We start from the raw sequence: 15,744 nt of genomic DNA, 5'->3' as shown, positions 1-15,744 counted from the left end.
CCGGGGTGAAGCCCGAGGCCCAGGTCTGGCACTCGCTGCCCACATAACGGGTGGGGACAGGCCCACGGGTCGAAGTGGCAAAGCCAGGGTAGGGAAGGGGTAACCTGTGGCCCTCTGGACTCGACACCTGGATTCTGGTCACCCTGGACCATCGTTCTTAGGCTTGGAGGCACATGTCCCCAAGCCCTGTCTCTGAGTGCTTTCTGCCATGATTGCTCAGGAAGACGGTCTCTGCGGCTGGACGGCGGCTCTTGCTCTCCCGCCGTGGTGCCGTCATTGCTGAGAAGTTCTGAAGTCTCTTCTAAGCCAGCGCTGTTGGCGGGCCATCTTAGTGGGCCATGCATGGACCAAAACTATTTCCTTTTTTAAAAAATTGTGTCTGTACTGAACACGGCCGACCCTTTTCCTGTCTCTAGTTGTAACGACACAGAGCATCGACGTGGTCAGGTATGTAAGAGATCTAGAGACGGGAGGCCGCGCATGTGATGTGCACATACTGTGCCATCTCACGGAGGGGAGTTGAGTGGCTCTGCTTATTTGGTTATGTCCACAGCGGCCAGTCTCCTGAGGATGCCCGGGGTGACTGTACCTCTCAGACCAGGGGGGATCATCTGTGTTTGAAAGACTCACAGGTGGACAAAGAAATCCCTTTACCACTGGGTTGGAGAGAAAGAAGCTGATTCCCCTTGCCCTGAAGGAGTCTTGGGAAGGGGACGTCACCTAAGGGCGCTGCAGGAGGCCGAGGGGAAAGCCCCTGGCACACACCAGCGGACACCACCATCTCTCCCAGGGCGGCCGCCTGCACAACTGTCCTTTCTCCATGGAGAACGCGTGGCGGGTACCTGTGCCCCAGGTGTCCCCCATGCCTCAGGAAGGCTCTTGGAGCCCAGGCGATTCTGTGGGTTGGCCTCTGACCTTTGCCCTTTCTCCCCCGGAGCCCTTTTACCACCTAAAGGGCAAAGCTGCCCGTGGTAGGAATGGAGGGCCACGGTTCTCTCCTCCGTGCAGGGGTGGCCTGGGAGTCATAATGAGCCGTTGAAGTGGCCGCTGCGTGTCCGGGATGAATTTAAGGGGTGCCGGGATGGACGTGTGAACACTTGAAGCTGAATGTCTTAAGTGTGTGTTAAAAACATCCCCAGGGCATGGGGCCGGGATTCCTGGGGCACCACGACTCAGGTGGAGGCCAACGCTGGGTGCGTGGAGAAGGTGTTTGGGAGCAGCAGAAGGGGCAGCGTCTGGACCCGTGGGAACACCCCCCGGGTCCCCAGTACTGGCGGGAGGCAAGTCTCTGCTCTGCGAGCCCCTGACATAAGTGGATTTTCTAGCACACTCTTGGGGGGAGCGCTGCGATTCTCCGTTCCCTGGCAGACAGGAGTCCGAGGCTCAGGAGCGTCCTGCCTGGGGCTCAGGACGTCTGGATCCAAACCCAGGCCCGCCTGAGGCTCAGACCCGCTCTTTCTGCGGGGTTGACACCGCCCAATCAATGCAGGGAGAAGCTAGGCCAGGAAGTGATTGGGTTCCAGGGAAGATCGCTTGGTCCCGGGCTGCTGGGGTGCGGCCCTGGGGTGATTTTCGCCTGGGTCACAGCCACAGGCTTTGAGGCTGCTCCTGGTCACTCAGTACACAGCCCTTTCCTCCCGGCCTGGCATTTCTGTGTCCTCTGTGGGCACAGGGTGCTCCCTGGGCCGTGCATCTGTGGGGCGGGGTGACTGTCCCTGCCTGGGGGGAGGCAGGCCCCTCCCTGAATCATGCTGCCACTTTCCCCAGCTCCAACCAACTGTCACAGGCCCTCTGGGCTCTAGCGGCCTGTTCATCTGCTCTGAGGGGCCCTGGGGCCCGGGCCTCCTGCCCCAGGGCAGCCTCTGCCATTCTTAGGGCTCCTGTCCTCCCAAGGCCTGAAGGCCACCCAGTGAGACAGGGTACGGCCGCCCTGTGCCCCTCCCACGGTGCCCCACCCCTCTGGCTCGGCTTGCAGCCCTGGTGCCAGGCCCCGGCCGAGGAGGCCTGTCAGAAGCTGCAGAGGCTCAGCGCTCTGTGGAGCAGGCTCCAGGGCAGGTCCTCGTCCTCCTGCAGACCGCGGGGAGGCTGCTGCTGTTCCAGGACCGCGGCCGGGACCGCTGCCCCAGCTCTGCGCTTCCGCTGGTCCCCGGGAAGCCGCGGCCCAGACCAGCTGGGTCTCCCGGCCTCTCCCGGCCTCTCTCCCTTCCTTCCCTCCGCTCCTTCTTTCTTGTATCAAAAAACTTCTGCTGAGCACCTACTGCGTGCCAGATGCCGCCTGGCTACCTCACCCCGGCTGGTGCCCCACTGGAGGACCATGTGCCCGCCGTGTGCCTGGCACCGTGCCAGGCAGGGGACAGCCCCATCTGACACATCCCTGTCTCGGGAGCTTTCTCGCCTGGTTGAAGCCACCGAGGAGGTCCAAGGCAGCACCCAGCTCTCCACGCGGTCCGTGCCGGGGGCAGTGGGCGCCCGGGGCGGCTGCGCTTGGGTTTTGCCGCTGACAGGAGAAGGCGGCGCTGCACTCCCCCGGCGCTGCCCTGCCGTCCACCTGTCCCATGTCAAAACAAACCCCGCAGAGAGTCCAGGCGACTGAAAGTCCCTGTCACAACCTGCTTCAGACAGAAAGCCTCATCTCCAAGGAGACGTCCCCGTCACAGAGGGACAGGGAGAGGCCTCCTCTGCTCAGCGCCAGGCCTGCTGCCCCTCGGCACGGACGGGCCCCGCAGTCGACGGCTCTGTGGGCACACGGAGGAGCCCGGAGCTCACCAGGGCAGAAGCCCCAGAGGCGCAGGAGGAAGGAGGCTGAGGAGACGCAGGAGGACAGGGCCTCCCGAAGGTGGGGCTTTCATCTGCCCCCGGAGAGGCCGCCACAGACCCTGTGGTCCAGAGTGACCCCGGGTGTGGTGGAGTGGCCAAGTCCCCCGCACGCTCTGTGCCACAGCTGCCCAGGTGGCTCCTTGGTGGCATGGCCGGCCCTTTCCCTCCTGGGCCTCGAGGTCTTGGAGGGTCAGATGAAGGGCTGGGCGAGGGGAGCTCTGTGGACCCTCGGCTAGCTCCCTCCCTACGTTCCTTCCCTCGCCACAGACTCTCCAGTGTTTCATGGGCATGTGGTCGCCTGGAATAGAGGGTGTGGCTAGGGTAGGGTCATGTCGGAAACCTGTGGCCCTTGGGACTAAAGTAAAAATGTAGCATGATGTCTTCCAGGAAGCCTCCTCAGGAGCCAGGTGACAGGTACCCTTTGCCCTTGTCCTTCTGTGCCATCCTCTACCTTGATGTGTGAGATGTGAAGGCAGTGGCTGGAACTCTGGCAGCCATGCTGCACTGTGAGGTTGAAGGCTACACTGTAGAGGTGGTGGAGCTGGATACTGTAGAAATCTGCATTGCTGACCAGTTGGTGGGTCCCCAAGACCAACCTTATACCACACACCTCCAGATCCATTTACTCGAAAGAGAATGAATCTCTCGTCTTATTTAAGCCACTGCCAATTCTATTTTTCCGTTACTATGAGTCAAATCTGATCTTTCCTGATGCAAGCTCTGATTCCCTCCAGGTGTGCTGCGGCATCCCGGAGCGTGGGAGGAGAGGGATGGCCACATCCCAGCTGCTGTAACCAGTGCCTGGGTCACGCTCTACGGCAAAGGTGAGTGACGGTCACAGATGGAATCAGCCCTCTCGACTGACCTCGAGCCAGACCATCCTGGGTGATCTGGGGCCAGTGTAACCTCGAGGGCCCCTGAGCATGGAGGGAGGCTGGGAGGGCTGGAGGCCGCTGGCTTGGGCAGGTGGCTGGTGGTGAAGGTAAATGGAGCCCCCCCCCCATGCAGGCAGGTTCTCCTGAGAGACCCCAGAGAGCACACGGCCCTGCTGACACCCGGACTGCAGCCCAGGGCCCCGCCGGACCTCCGACCTCCAGAACCGTAAGCGCCTACGTCTGCCTTGCTTGACGTCACTACGCTGACCGTCCCTGGGTCCAGCAGCGCTCGGGGGAGAGCCCCCTCCCCCTCCCTCCTGGCAAGGGACACGGACAGCAGCCCCCGAGCCGTTGTTCGCCGGCCCTCGTGGGGAAAGGCCTCCTTCCTCTCGCACCTCTGGTCCACCCCTGCCCGCCGGGAGAGGGAAGCTGAGGCGCTGGTGCGATGGGCTGGGCCTGGGAGGGAGGTCCTTGGCCTCAGGGTAGAGGCCAAGAAACAGGCCGTTCGCCAGAGGCTGCGTGGGATTTAGGTGCACGTCCCCAGGCCCCGCTGCCGTGCCCTGCAGCCTGGCTTCTCGACACCAGCCCACCTAGGAGCTGAGAACGCGGCACCTCGGCATCCACCCGGCCCCGGCCCTGAGTTGGCATCGGCCAGCAAGGTCCCCGGGGAGTCTGCTGCCCAGGGCCAGAGCTGCACTCTGTCCTTGACCCCACCCTCTGGGCAGCTTTGGGCGATGCCATTCGCCTCCTCTGCTTAGGGCCTTTTCTGTCCTGTTTGGCAAACTCCTATTCACCCTGCAGAACCCACTGCCCAGGGCGCTTCCTTTAGGATCCCTTTCCTGACTTCCTCACACGGAGTCACTCTCCCTTGGCGAGTGTGTGTGTGTGTGTGTGTGTGTGTGTGTGTTCTACCACTGAGCTGTATCCTCAGCCCTTTCTCTGTTTTATTTCGAGGCAGGGTCTCACTAAGTTGCTGAGGCTGGCCTTGAACTTGTGATCCTCCTCCCCCGGCCTCTGGAGTTGCTGGGATTACAGGTGTGCACCACTCCACGTGGCTTTTGCCAATGTCCCCGGCTCACTGACTCCTTCAGAGCTGGGGCACACCTGTCGTCACCCAGCAAACATTTATGACGCACCTACTATGTCCCAGGTGCTGATCTCGGGCCTGGTACTAGGTATCGAAGACAGACGGGTCCAGAGAACATAAATATAATGAGGAAAATCGAACAGGGAGGAGAGGCTGGAGGGGGTGGCCGATCCCCAGGGCTGGCCCGTCCGTGACCCAGGACGCAGTACAGAGCCGCCAGATTTCAGCTTGGACCTGGGCGCTCTCCCCGACCACACGGTGTGTCTTGAGGTTCCAGTGTCTCCTGGGTCACTGCTGGGCAGTGGTCTCCTACTCTGAAACCCTGAGCTCCTTCTTCTCTCTGAAGCCCAGGGTCCCCCAGCAAGTCCCCCTCTCTGGGGACAGTGGCCATGTGGACCGTCTCCCAGGCACCTGGCATTTAGTTATTGAACGGCGCCTGGCAGGGGGTTGGTCGGTACAACAGGGAGCTCTTCCCAGGCTAGGGTCAAGGTTAGGAAATGTCACCCTTTGGAAGAGCAGCTCCGGAGAGACCCAGTGGCGAGACTCATCTGGTCTGGAAGCGCCAGCTCGGGGGACGCCCAGGAGGGGAGTGGAGGAGGCTCGCCCCGCGGAGGAGGGTGGACATGGTCACTTATCTATGGCTGCACGGCTTCCTGCCTTCCTCCGTGACACCAGCCCCTGCAGCCTGGTGTGGCTCTAGTGACACTTTCAGCTGTCGAGACAAAGACTCTGCCTTCAATTTGCCACCGGCGCGGAGTCGAGTTTGCAAACTCAGACGCCCACGGAGCCAGGCGAAGGCCACCCAGCGAAGCAGCCACCCGGGACGCTCTGGAGTGGGGGGACTCGGGGACATGCAGGCCCGCACCGAAGGGATATCTGTGCCCAGCTCCCCTTCTTGCTGCCCAGCAGGCCTCGGTCTGGGGTTACAGCGTCTTTGGCAGGAAAGTTCTGGAGCTGCTGAGCATTCGAGGGCCCCGCACAGCCCCTCGCCCACCGCCCTTGGCACCCGCAAGGATGACAAATAATAACCCTGGCACCAGCCAGCACCAGGCGGGGACAGCAGCCCGCAGCACCTCGTGCCCACTCCCAGGGAGATGCAGGGTTCGCTCCCTTCCCAGGTCAGAGATGGACCTGGAGGGTCAGAGTCCTGCCCCAGGCGCAGAGCAGGTGAGCAGGGCTGGGACCCGGCTGTTGGAGGCGGAGCTGACAGGAGGGGCCTGGCTGGGGTGGAGCGCAGGGGGCTGGGGAGGGGGCTGGGGAGAGCGTGAGGCTGCCGCGGACACCCCGGGACCACGGGTCAGAGCGGCGGGTCTCCCCTGGGCAGCAGGCAGGAGAGCAGCAAGGTTCACCCCCCCACCCCACAAGCTGCAAGTGTCCCTAGGCTGTGAGGTCCCCCTCTGTGTCCACAGCAATGAGAAAATCTGTCCCCCTCCCCCTGGGCAAGGAGCATGTCCCAATTGAGCCTTCTAACTGTCGACTAGTTCATCGCGCACAGGAGTAGAGACAGTGACTTCCACCCAGCACACCCTCAACTACGGAAAAAAGTGTCTAGAGATCTGGGGCTCAGGGAAGACTGTAAAGGTAATCAGTGTCACAGAAGCCTTACTCAGGTTCTGGGGTTTGAAAGACCTGGGTTGGAATTCCAGCTTTGTCACTTTGCTGTGTGACCTTGGGCATGATGGTTAACTTTTCTGATCCCCTTCAGATGGAGACAATGGGTATCTGAGGAAATGTGGAGATTAGATGAGCGCTCACCTCTGGAGAGCTCTAAACCAGCACAAAAGAAGGACACAGGAGTGACTCTTCTCATGGTCACTACCACCAAGCACTGCAGAATGGCTGTCCTGTAGGGCAAAAAGAAATGGGGGCTGGGCCGGGGATGCAGCTCAGTTGGTAGAGGGCTGGCCTCGCACGAGGCCCTGGGTTCAATCCCCAGCACCGCGGGAAAAAAGAAAAACAAAAACAAAAACAAGAAACAAAAGAGAAAAAAGAAAAAAAAGAAATGGGGGTGGGAGAGTTTTCAGTCTGAGGGAAAATTCAACAAGGATAAAGGGTGAGACCTGTCCTCAGGAGGGGAAGACCGAGGCCAGGGCGGGGGAGAGGTGACCTGGGAGCATAGGTGACACTGTAAGGAGGGTCTGGGCCAGGACTCAGGTCTCCGGGAGCTCTGCCTGGCCGTGGCCCATGTGAGGCCCCTGGGTCCTGAGCTGTGGGTGACTGTGGGGGTGAAGCAGGGGTCCATTCGCGAGGGTGGGGCCGCGGCACCTTGGTAGCAGCTGGAAGACCAACCGAGGGTCAGGAGCAGGGGTGGCGCTCCTCAGCCAGACCAGGCTGTGGGCCAGTGCCTGGGCCAGGCGGCCACCGACCAGGGCTTCTCCAGGGGAACCGGCCTGGCGTCCAGGAGACCAGCCTGGCTACTTCCTGAAGCTTAGGGCCAAGGTGTGGCCTGGGGGCCTGCAGGATGCCCGCGGAAGCCCTGCTGGTCTCACGGGCTCTGCAGAAGGTGGCTGTCCCAGCCGAGCGGGAAGAGAGGCTGGTCAGAGGTCGCTGGGAGGGTCCCTTCCCAAGCTGGTCGGTCCCCTTGGCTAGACTGGGAGCCCCCTGGCCTTTACTGTCACATCCCTGAGCACTCTGTCCATGCCGGGTTCTAGACCGGGCTTTGGGGACCGTGGTAGCTGGGCAGACAGGTCCCGCCCTCGTGGAGCATGCAGTCCCACAGGGGACTCGAATCTGAGCAAGCGGATGCTCAGAAAGAAGACAAAAAAATTAAAAATCAAAGAAAAAATGAAGAGGGCCACAGGATTGAGGCCTGCTGCAGCTAAGGTGGTCAGGAGGCCTCCTGAGGGAGGGGCGTCCGGGCACTGGCTGTCTGCGTGCCGGTTGGTAGGCGAAGCGCCTGGCACATAGTAGTAGTTCAGTAAAGCTAGTTAGACTGGGGGGTCTGGATGGGCTCCTGTTGTTGACCGCTCTTACCTCCTCCGCTCTCCTGCCCTCTGTCTACTGTAACTCACACTAAGCCACCCAGTTCCCCGAGCGGCCTGCTCTCTGTGTCCAGCGCCTGCCCAGGAAACCTCTCATCCCAGAGAATGGGAAGGCCCGGTGGCCCTCCTGGCTCACCACCCTCTGGGCAGAACTGCAGAACTGCTCTGTGCGCGCTCCCTGTCCCTGTCGCCTCCCGCCCTCCTCAGCCCTCTGCCTTCCAGGGCTTCCTCCTGGGCTCCTGTGTGACGCGCAGCCACTCCTCGGTCTGAAGTGCCCCTCCTTTCCTGAGCCTGCTCACCCACACTTTGCACCCTTCAGAACGGGATTCCCTGCACCACGTCCCCCAATCTCTGTGCCGGTTTTGGGGTGTGCCGGCCGTGGTCTCTGTCCACTGGTGGAGCTCCACAGCTGAGTTCCCCCAGGACGGGCTGAGCCTTCTACTCAGCGGCACCTGGCAGCGCTCAGGGACACGCTGTTGAGCAGAGAGCGCCCTCACCCTGCCCCTGTAGGAGACTTGCGGGCTCCTCTGCCCCAGGCTGCTTCCCGAGGCCGAGGCTGGGCACCAGCTGCGAGCTGGAGAGACCCGGGCTCCCTCTGCACCTGCCGGGGGTCTCCCTGCCCAATGAGCTCTCCATCTTCCTTCGGTTCTAAGACCCGAAGTTTAAAGCTCCAGGTTTCTGACATCAGAATGTGGCTTGTAATCAATGGGAACATGAGACCCGTTCCCCCCAGAGGCTGTTTTTAGGTAGATCTTAATTTCGTCATCAGCCGTGCCTCAGAACCCAGAGGAGACGGAACAGGGAGGAGGCGGCCACTTCTGCACCCAGGAGAGGAGCCAGGGCCCTTCTCCGCCCCGTTCCTGTTTTCAAAAAGTCTCCAGGTGATGGGGCTGAGGCTGTGGCCCAGCGGAAGAGCTCTCGATCCTCAGCACCACATAAAAATAAATAAATAAAATAAAGGTCCTGCGTCCAACGTCAGCTAAAAAGTAAATATTAAAAGGAAAAAAGTCTCAAGGTTAGAACTGAGCTTCATCCAGGTTCCTGCTCAAATCCTCCAAGATCCCATCATGCTGTAAAAGGAGCCAGGAACCCTGGGAATGCGTGGGAGGGTGATAAGGAGAGGCCACAGGTCCCCTGCTGGGAGCAGCCTGCTCTTAGGATCCCTGTTGGGCTCCCTCCCAGGGTCCTGGAGGTGGGGAGCGGTCGCCACTGCCTTCCTGTGTTTCCCAGAGTTGGCACCCAGTCCCCGTCTTCGCCCGCCACTCTTTGCACTTAGAGAAAGGAAATTCAGTGAATTCAGTGGAGTCCCCTGCACGGTGGCCCCGGGAAGCTGGGAGGCAGAAGGATCCCTGCATTCAGCCTGGGGCGCAAGAGGAGAGCGCCAGGCAAAGGCGAGAGAAGGGCTGTCCTATCCCCAAAGCAACCTGCAGGCAGGCGGCACCATCCCCGGTGAATAGATGGTGAGAGGAAGGCACAGAGACCGAATTGAGTAGTCCAAGGTCACCCAGCTATACACCAGAAGCCAGAGACAGAAAGTATAAGCCTTCAGCAAGACTAACAAGGTCTTTAAAAAAAGCAAGACTAACAAGGTCTTAAAAAAAAGCAAGACTAACAAGGTCTCTGGGGTTCAGACCACGTCCACATCCCCTTCCCACCATCCAGCCTCAGCCGAGGACACCCCGCTCCAGCGCCTGGCTTCCCACCACTGGTCTCACTTCTGCACTGGGTGTCCCCCACTTGGAATATTCTTTCTTTCTCTGTCACCGTTAACCCCAGGCGGCCCTCCAGCTCTCCCTCCTCCTCAGGGAAGGCCCCAACCCATGTCACCCCCCACAGCCCCTCCCAGCCCGTGCCTCGTCGGCCGCAGTTCACTTCACAAGCACAGGAGACGCGTGGCAGTTGGGGCCTGTGGCCTCCAGCAGGCTCTGGGGTCCGTGGCCCCTGAATCACGCTGCTGCCTGTGACGTCTCCGTCCCCGACCTAGCACTTGCGACTCATTGAGCGCGGGACAGGCCTTGCCGGATGGCAGCTTGAAACCAGGCGGAAACTCGCGGGCGCGTTTCATGTGAATTTGGCTTTAGGGGCAAAAAAGGTATTTGAAGCTGGAAAGAGTCACTGAATTTTGATAAATCAAAAAATCTCAGTCTGCCTAGGCCTTTTCTCTCCCCACTGCCACCACCAGAAGGTGGACAGTCCTGGGAGGACGTCCCTGAGAGTCTGGAGGCCCTGGGTGGGGAAGGACAGTGTGGCCGGGATCTGCCCTGGGGGACGCCTGGACCCCCAGCTCTTCCTTCTCGGGCCCTTGTTTTCTCTCCAAGCACATTCTATTTTTTGTCACTCTTTATTCTGGCCCCTGGTGTGCTGAGCTCTCTCTCCTCCCCATGTTCCCTCCCTCCCCTGTATTGAGCTCTGCTAGTTTTCAGAATATCAGAAAAAAAAAAAAAAGCTTTCCACCACCTCTCACTCCAAGGGCCCTCCTGAGCACCAGAGGGGCCACCATTTCTGAACGATACCCTGTGGCGGGCAGTGGGCCTGTGCGTGGTCACCAACAAAGGTGGCTTCCATCTTGCGATGCCATGAATGCTGGGACCCCAGCCCTGGGCAGGAAGGAAAAACCTGGCTCTCACACGGCTGGTGTCTAGTGGTGAGAGACGGGCTCCATGAGCAAAGGTAGAGGCTGAGGAGGTGGGAGGTGCCTGCTAGACACCAGAATGGGTAAGGAGATGTAAGAGGGGTGGGTGGGGATTGAGAGCAGTTTCAAATAAGATGATTGGGGACAGGAAGTGAGGACATCTATTCATCTGATCCCTAGACCACCAGCCACCCTGGGAGGAGACGATGCTACTTCCTCTCTTTTAATAAAAAAGGAAAACCTAGGCCTGGAGAGGTCCAGCTGTCCCACGTCACGGGGCTCAGAAGGCTACGGTGCCCCAGGTGAGCCCGGGTCTGTGGGTCTGGGACATCCCTTCAGCTATGCCCCAGGACATTCTCTGCACACTTCCATGAGTTACGGGGACGTTAATTTGCTGTTTTAAAAACACTTGCCAACCCCAGACCAACGGATCGTTCACACCGAGGCCGGGTCCAGACTGAAGGGCGGAAGATGAAGCGGCGGAGGGTGTCCACCTGAGCTCGGCGGGAGGGACTGGGTGCTGCCTCCCTCAGCCTCTGGGCCTCAGCTCGAGGGACAGAGGAGTTAGGACAGAGGGCCTCACCCCAAAAGGTGCCGGCGCTCGAGATGGCAGCTGGGGGACGGGGTGCAGGGGGTGCACCCAGAGCAGAACCCCAGTCACCGGCCAGGTGGACTGCGCAGAGCCCTCAAAGTCTCCAGGGAAATGCAGCCCAGAGTCCCAAGGGCCCCATGAAGTCTGGCTCAGACACTGGGCCCTGCGACCTCAGCCAGCAGCCCACCCCTGAATGCCTCCTTCCACTCACACGTGGAGAGGCAGCGAGGGCCGGCCTGGTGCCAACCCTGGGACCCGCAGGTAAGTAAGGGGCAAGTCAGGCCAAGGTGGGGTGAGCAGGGTGGGGTGCCCACCTTGCTGTATGGGAAATGCCACGTAGAACCCAGACAGGCCTGGGGAAAGTTTCAGGGTCCTGAGAATTAGAGGGGAGGTTCGCTAGGACATAGAAGGTTCTGGAAAAGCTAAATAAGCCTGGTCCGTGACCATGCCTGCTCTCTGCCCAGAGGCGTCTGGTACTGATGAGATGAAACCCAGCTTTGGTGAGTGTAAAAGCAGAAACGGGAGGACGATCGGCTAGTGCTGTCTTCCTTGCTGTGGAGGCTGGGCGTTCCTTAACTTTTTTGGAATAATTGGTCTCCACTTTAACCAGTTAGGATCCGTGAAGCACCGGTGGCTGGCTCCTTCTGAATTTTCTTATTTTGTAATAATAGTCTCATGACTCATTATTATTATTTTTTAAATAAAAGATGTTCCAGGAAGAACAAACAAATCATTCTGACTTCTTCCCTCCCCTCTCTCTCTTTCTCCCTCCTTTCTCCCTCTCTCTCTCTCTCTCACTTGATGTTTGCATTCATTTCGGGAATTAAAAGGATTTCTGAGCCCAACCATTGATCACTATTTCTGATGTACCTACTGTGTGTGGAGTTGCTAAAGGAAGTCCCGTTAGCTCAGGGATCACGAAGCAGTTCGCATGCCGCGTGGCGGCCCAGCAGGGCCATCTGTAAGCTCGTCCAAGCTTGGAGGCGAGAGTGTCCAGGAGAGGCTGCCGGCTCTCCTGACACCAAGGCCGTTTCCCTTCCCTCGGCGGAGCGGCAGAGCCAGGGCCGAGCAGAGTCTAGAACACTCCACCCCGTGCAGGCTGCACCAGGGCTGTGCAGCTATGAACTTGGGAAAGAGCGTGCGGGATGACGGAGACACGGCTTGCTCGACGAGAGGGAGGACCTAGAATGGCTGCCAGGTCCTCTGTGAGCAGCAGCTGTGAAGGGGACACAGTGGCAGTGCCGAGGGAACAGGAGCTGGAGAAGTGGGCAGAGGGACCCGGTCAGCCTGGACGGGCAGCATGATTCCTGCTGCCCCTCAGACCATAAGGCAAAGGGGCAGGAGAGAACAGGGCCCCGGAGGTGTGTTCCTGTTCCAGACCCTGCTGCCCAGTGACCAGCTCCTCTTCTGTAGGGCAGAGGGGAGAGGGGCCAGGAGAGTCAACCGAGTGAACCTGCTTTCCCCTGGACACCAGGTTTCCTTTAGGGGTTAACAGAGGTTAATGCCCTGATCAGCAAGCCACCACAGGCCCAGAGACGCCTCCCTCGGAGCAGCCGGTCCCAGTGTCCTCTTGTGGATTGCACCAAGCTCCTCCCTGAAACACCCCTACGTCCCCCACCTGGATGCCTACTGCAGCTCTCTTGAAAAGTCTGAGAACTCCTCCTGTCCCTCGGCACCCCCCTTGTGCCCAGGTCCACCTGCCCCCAGCCCCACCCCCTTCCTCAAGTCCCACTCAGGACACGGCCTGCGGGAAGTTCAAGTTCACGCTCACATCTCAGTATCTACTCTGCAGGAGGAAAGGTAAGGGCCAAGGCTGTTTTCTCTTGATTCTTGTCCCTCCCCTCCGTTTGCACCTAACAGGTGGCCGTGTCCCTTCTGATTCTTCTGTAGACTAATGAACTTCAAAAGCAACCACAAAGCAAGGAAATATTTCCTAATTCTTATTTTCATCCAGAGGTGAACGAAAATATCATTTTGGGAGATAAAAAAAAAAAAAAAGCCCTGGTGGAAGCCAAAAGAGATCAGAGGGAGACGGGCTTGTTTTTCATCTGCAGTTATTAGCAGAGTCTCGGAGAGACGATTTGAAATCCATTCACAACTTCTCAGGTGTGGGCAGAACACATCATTAAAGAGGCCACCGAGGGACCTTTTTGGCAAGTCTAGTTACCCCCAAAAAATCACAGATCGGAGGACCCGAAGCGCTGGTAACTTGACCTCCCCAGAGGCCGGCTCTGTCTTGAATGCTTGGTCCAAAAAGCAATCACACCAACCATCTCCAAGAACCGTCTACGCCAACTTCTGGAAATAAGTGAACTTACAATCTTTGGAAATCAATGCAGCCTGAAAATATGACTCACTGAGTGGCCACGATCCAGTTTCCTAAGATGGTCCCAGGCCCGCAAAGCCCCAAATATGGACCGAAGCTTTGGAAAATAAGGGCCAGGTGAACTGGGCCCTGAGCAGCAGCCCTCCTTGGGCAGGCCTTGGCTCCACGTGGACAGGAAACATCAACCCTAAAGAGACCTGGCCTGCCCGCCCCTCGCCACCTGAGGCAAGGGCCTGGGGCTGGGCACCCGGGAAGACCACTGGACAGTGCCAAACCCACAGCTTCTGTGAGCATCACAAGACCTTTGGGAAGGGTTGCGATTCTAACCCTTCAGCTGGTCCAGGCTGGAGGAGGGGGTGCGGTTTGGAGCGAGTTAAAGGGGGTGGCCAGCACATTTGGAGATCGGACGCCAACCAGACAGAATTTCAATGAACACACTTAAGCCTTACAATGCACAAGGGGCCCACAGCTATCTCTAGACCCCTCGCTTTCTGGGAATTAGAAGATGTTTCAAAGATCACAGTGTTGAGCATTTGTAAATAAAACCCTGATTAAAAAAAAAGTCTGTTTATACCAAGTCACCAATATCTGATGATATTTCACCTAAAATAATATCCTGTCTTTCCTCTCATCTCTTGCCCACCTATCTCCATCCATCTAACTAAAATCCGAGAGAGGCAAATCGGCGCTAAGATCACTTCCCTAAAGCACTCCTCGTTGACTTCCCTTCCCTTCTCTTCGGGAATAAAAGTCTGCCATGAATGTTTCATTAAGAGGAAAACAGTCTTTTCACTGCCGACGACCAGCGGTATGCGGGCTTTTCCTTTGGTGAGGTGGGGTGTGTATGCGTGTGTTTAAACAGTCCCTATTAATTTCCTGAAACCGACTCTGGCTGGGAGAGCGTGTGGCATTCAGCATAGAGGTCCTCTGCAGAATATGTTAAAGGCAGCGGCTTGGATGGAGAGAGGGCACCAAATGCAGTATGCGTCAAACAGACCATGGCTCAATGAAGTCACTTAGCTATTCAAAACATGTTCAGCCGTCACTCAACCATTCGCACCAAGAATGTTGGGAAGGGGACATGGAATTTGTGCTCTCTCCCAGACGTAACCATTTCCCAAAGAGCAGCTTTGGCTCAGTTTGGGTCAGACCCTGGGGCCACATTAGTTTCTGCCTCTGCTGTCCGATTCTCTCTCTTCTCCCCCACCTCCTGGCCTCCCTCCCTGCATCGCCATCCCATGTCCAGCTTAGCAAACAATCCTGCGGTGCCTGCTTCCCAGACACGGCCTCGGGTCTTGGTTCACATCAGAAGCAGAGCACATAAACCCCGCTTTCCACGCAGACACATATGCACCTCGGTGCACGTCTCCCTATGGGTGGCTCATGCACACAGACATATAGCTATGCAAATGCCCTCGCTCGCATGAAAGTCTGTTGCCAAATGCAGCTCGTATGACCCGCAGAGTTTTTTCTGTGTGTCCCACGGCACACGCCTTCATGCACACCCTGCCTCACAGCCTCGACACCATGAGGGCCCCCTGGCCCACAGAACCCTGCACACATGCCTCAGCAGTCAGCGCCAACTACTGACCCCCCTCGCCGGCCTCACTGCTCCCCTATTCCCCTCAACCTCCCCATGCCCGAGCCTCCCTCCCTCCCTCCCCCTCCCTCCCTGCACAATGCTGACTCCACTCGCTGCTGGATGACAGACATGTCACTCTGTGTGAAAGAGAATTGGTCCTCAGCCTAACCCGCAAGTGAATTGCTGTTTATTAGAACTTGGGCTTGTTTCCTGTGAGAGACGTATGTATTTTTAGACTTTGTAAACGTTAACACACACACATGCACACGCAGCCAGCCGCCTCGAACGATCTGTGTGGCTCATAGACATTACGAAATGCTCTTGAACTCAGCCTGAGATCCTGGAATAATTAGGATTTACCAAATAAGGATTCTTAGAAATAGCAGGGTTTTTTTTCTTTTTAAAAAAGAAAGAGATTTAAAGAGGGCGATGTGTCTGGGACTTTCGGAGAGTCAGGGGAGAGGAGAAGAAGGACGTTTTTGAATTCTTCATGGCCAGCAGATGAGCATCACTGAGGGAAGCAATTATCTCCCCTCCTCATAGATGGAGGGCTAAACCCAAAGCAAATCCTAATGATTCCGGTGCAGGCAGAGCCCATTTGACTTTTAAAGACATTCTCTGGTTTCCATCATATCATGGATGGTGCCAATGAAGAGGTAGGGGAAGGGGGCGGTGGAGGGAGAGAGTGGAGTACGGTTTTTGCTTATTGATTTTCTTTCCTCTGAAACTAACCCGACCAACCTTGATCCGTGGTGGAAGGGAGGGAAGTAAGAAAATGGTGGAATGTAAAGGGGACTTATTTGGAGGAGGGTGGGGAGGGGGAATGGGGAGGGGAGGGGCGGGGGAGGAGGA

At 58.1% G+C, this 15,744-nt stretch overlaps 1 protein-coding gene across 1 annotated transcript in view; it reads right to left on the bottom strand.

Moving 5' to 3' along the window:
• Nucleotides 1-15,744, bottom strand: part of Cacng2 (calcium voltage-gated channel auxiliary subunit gamma 2) — a 117,566-nt gene that overhangs the window by 100,426 nt on the left and 1,396 nt on the right. The gene's annotated exons all lie outside the window — the stretch shown is intronic.

The sequence above is a fragment of the Ictidomys tridecemlineatus genome, chromosome 6 (assembly GCF_052094955.1).
Source record: "Ictidomys tridecemlineatus isolate mIctTri1 chromosome 6, mIctTri1.hap1, whole genome shotgun sequence".
In the NCBI taxonomy this organism is placed as follows: domain Eukaryota; kingdom Metazoa; phylum Chordata; class Mammalia; order Rodentia; family Sciuridae; genus Ictidomys; species Ictidomys tridecemlineatus.
Note: the sequence above shows the minus strand (reverse complement) of the source record. Positions and strands in the feature narration are given on the sequence as shown.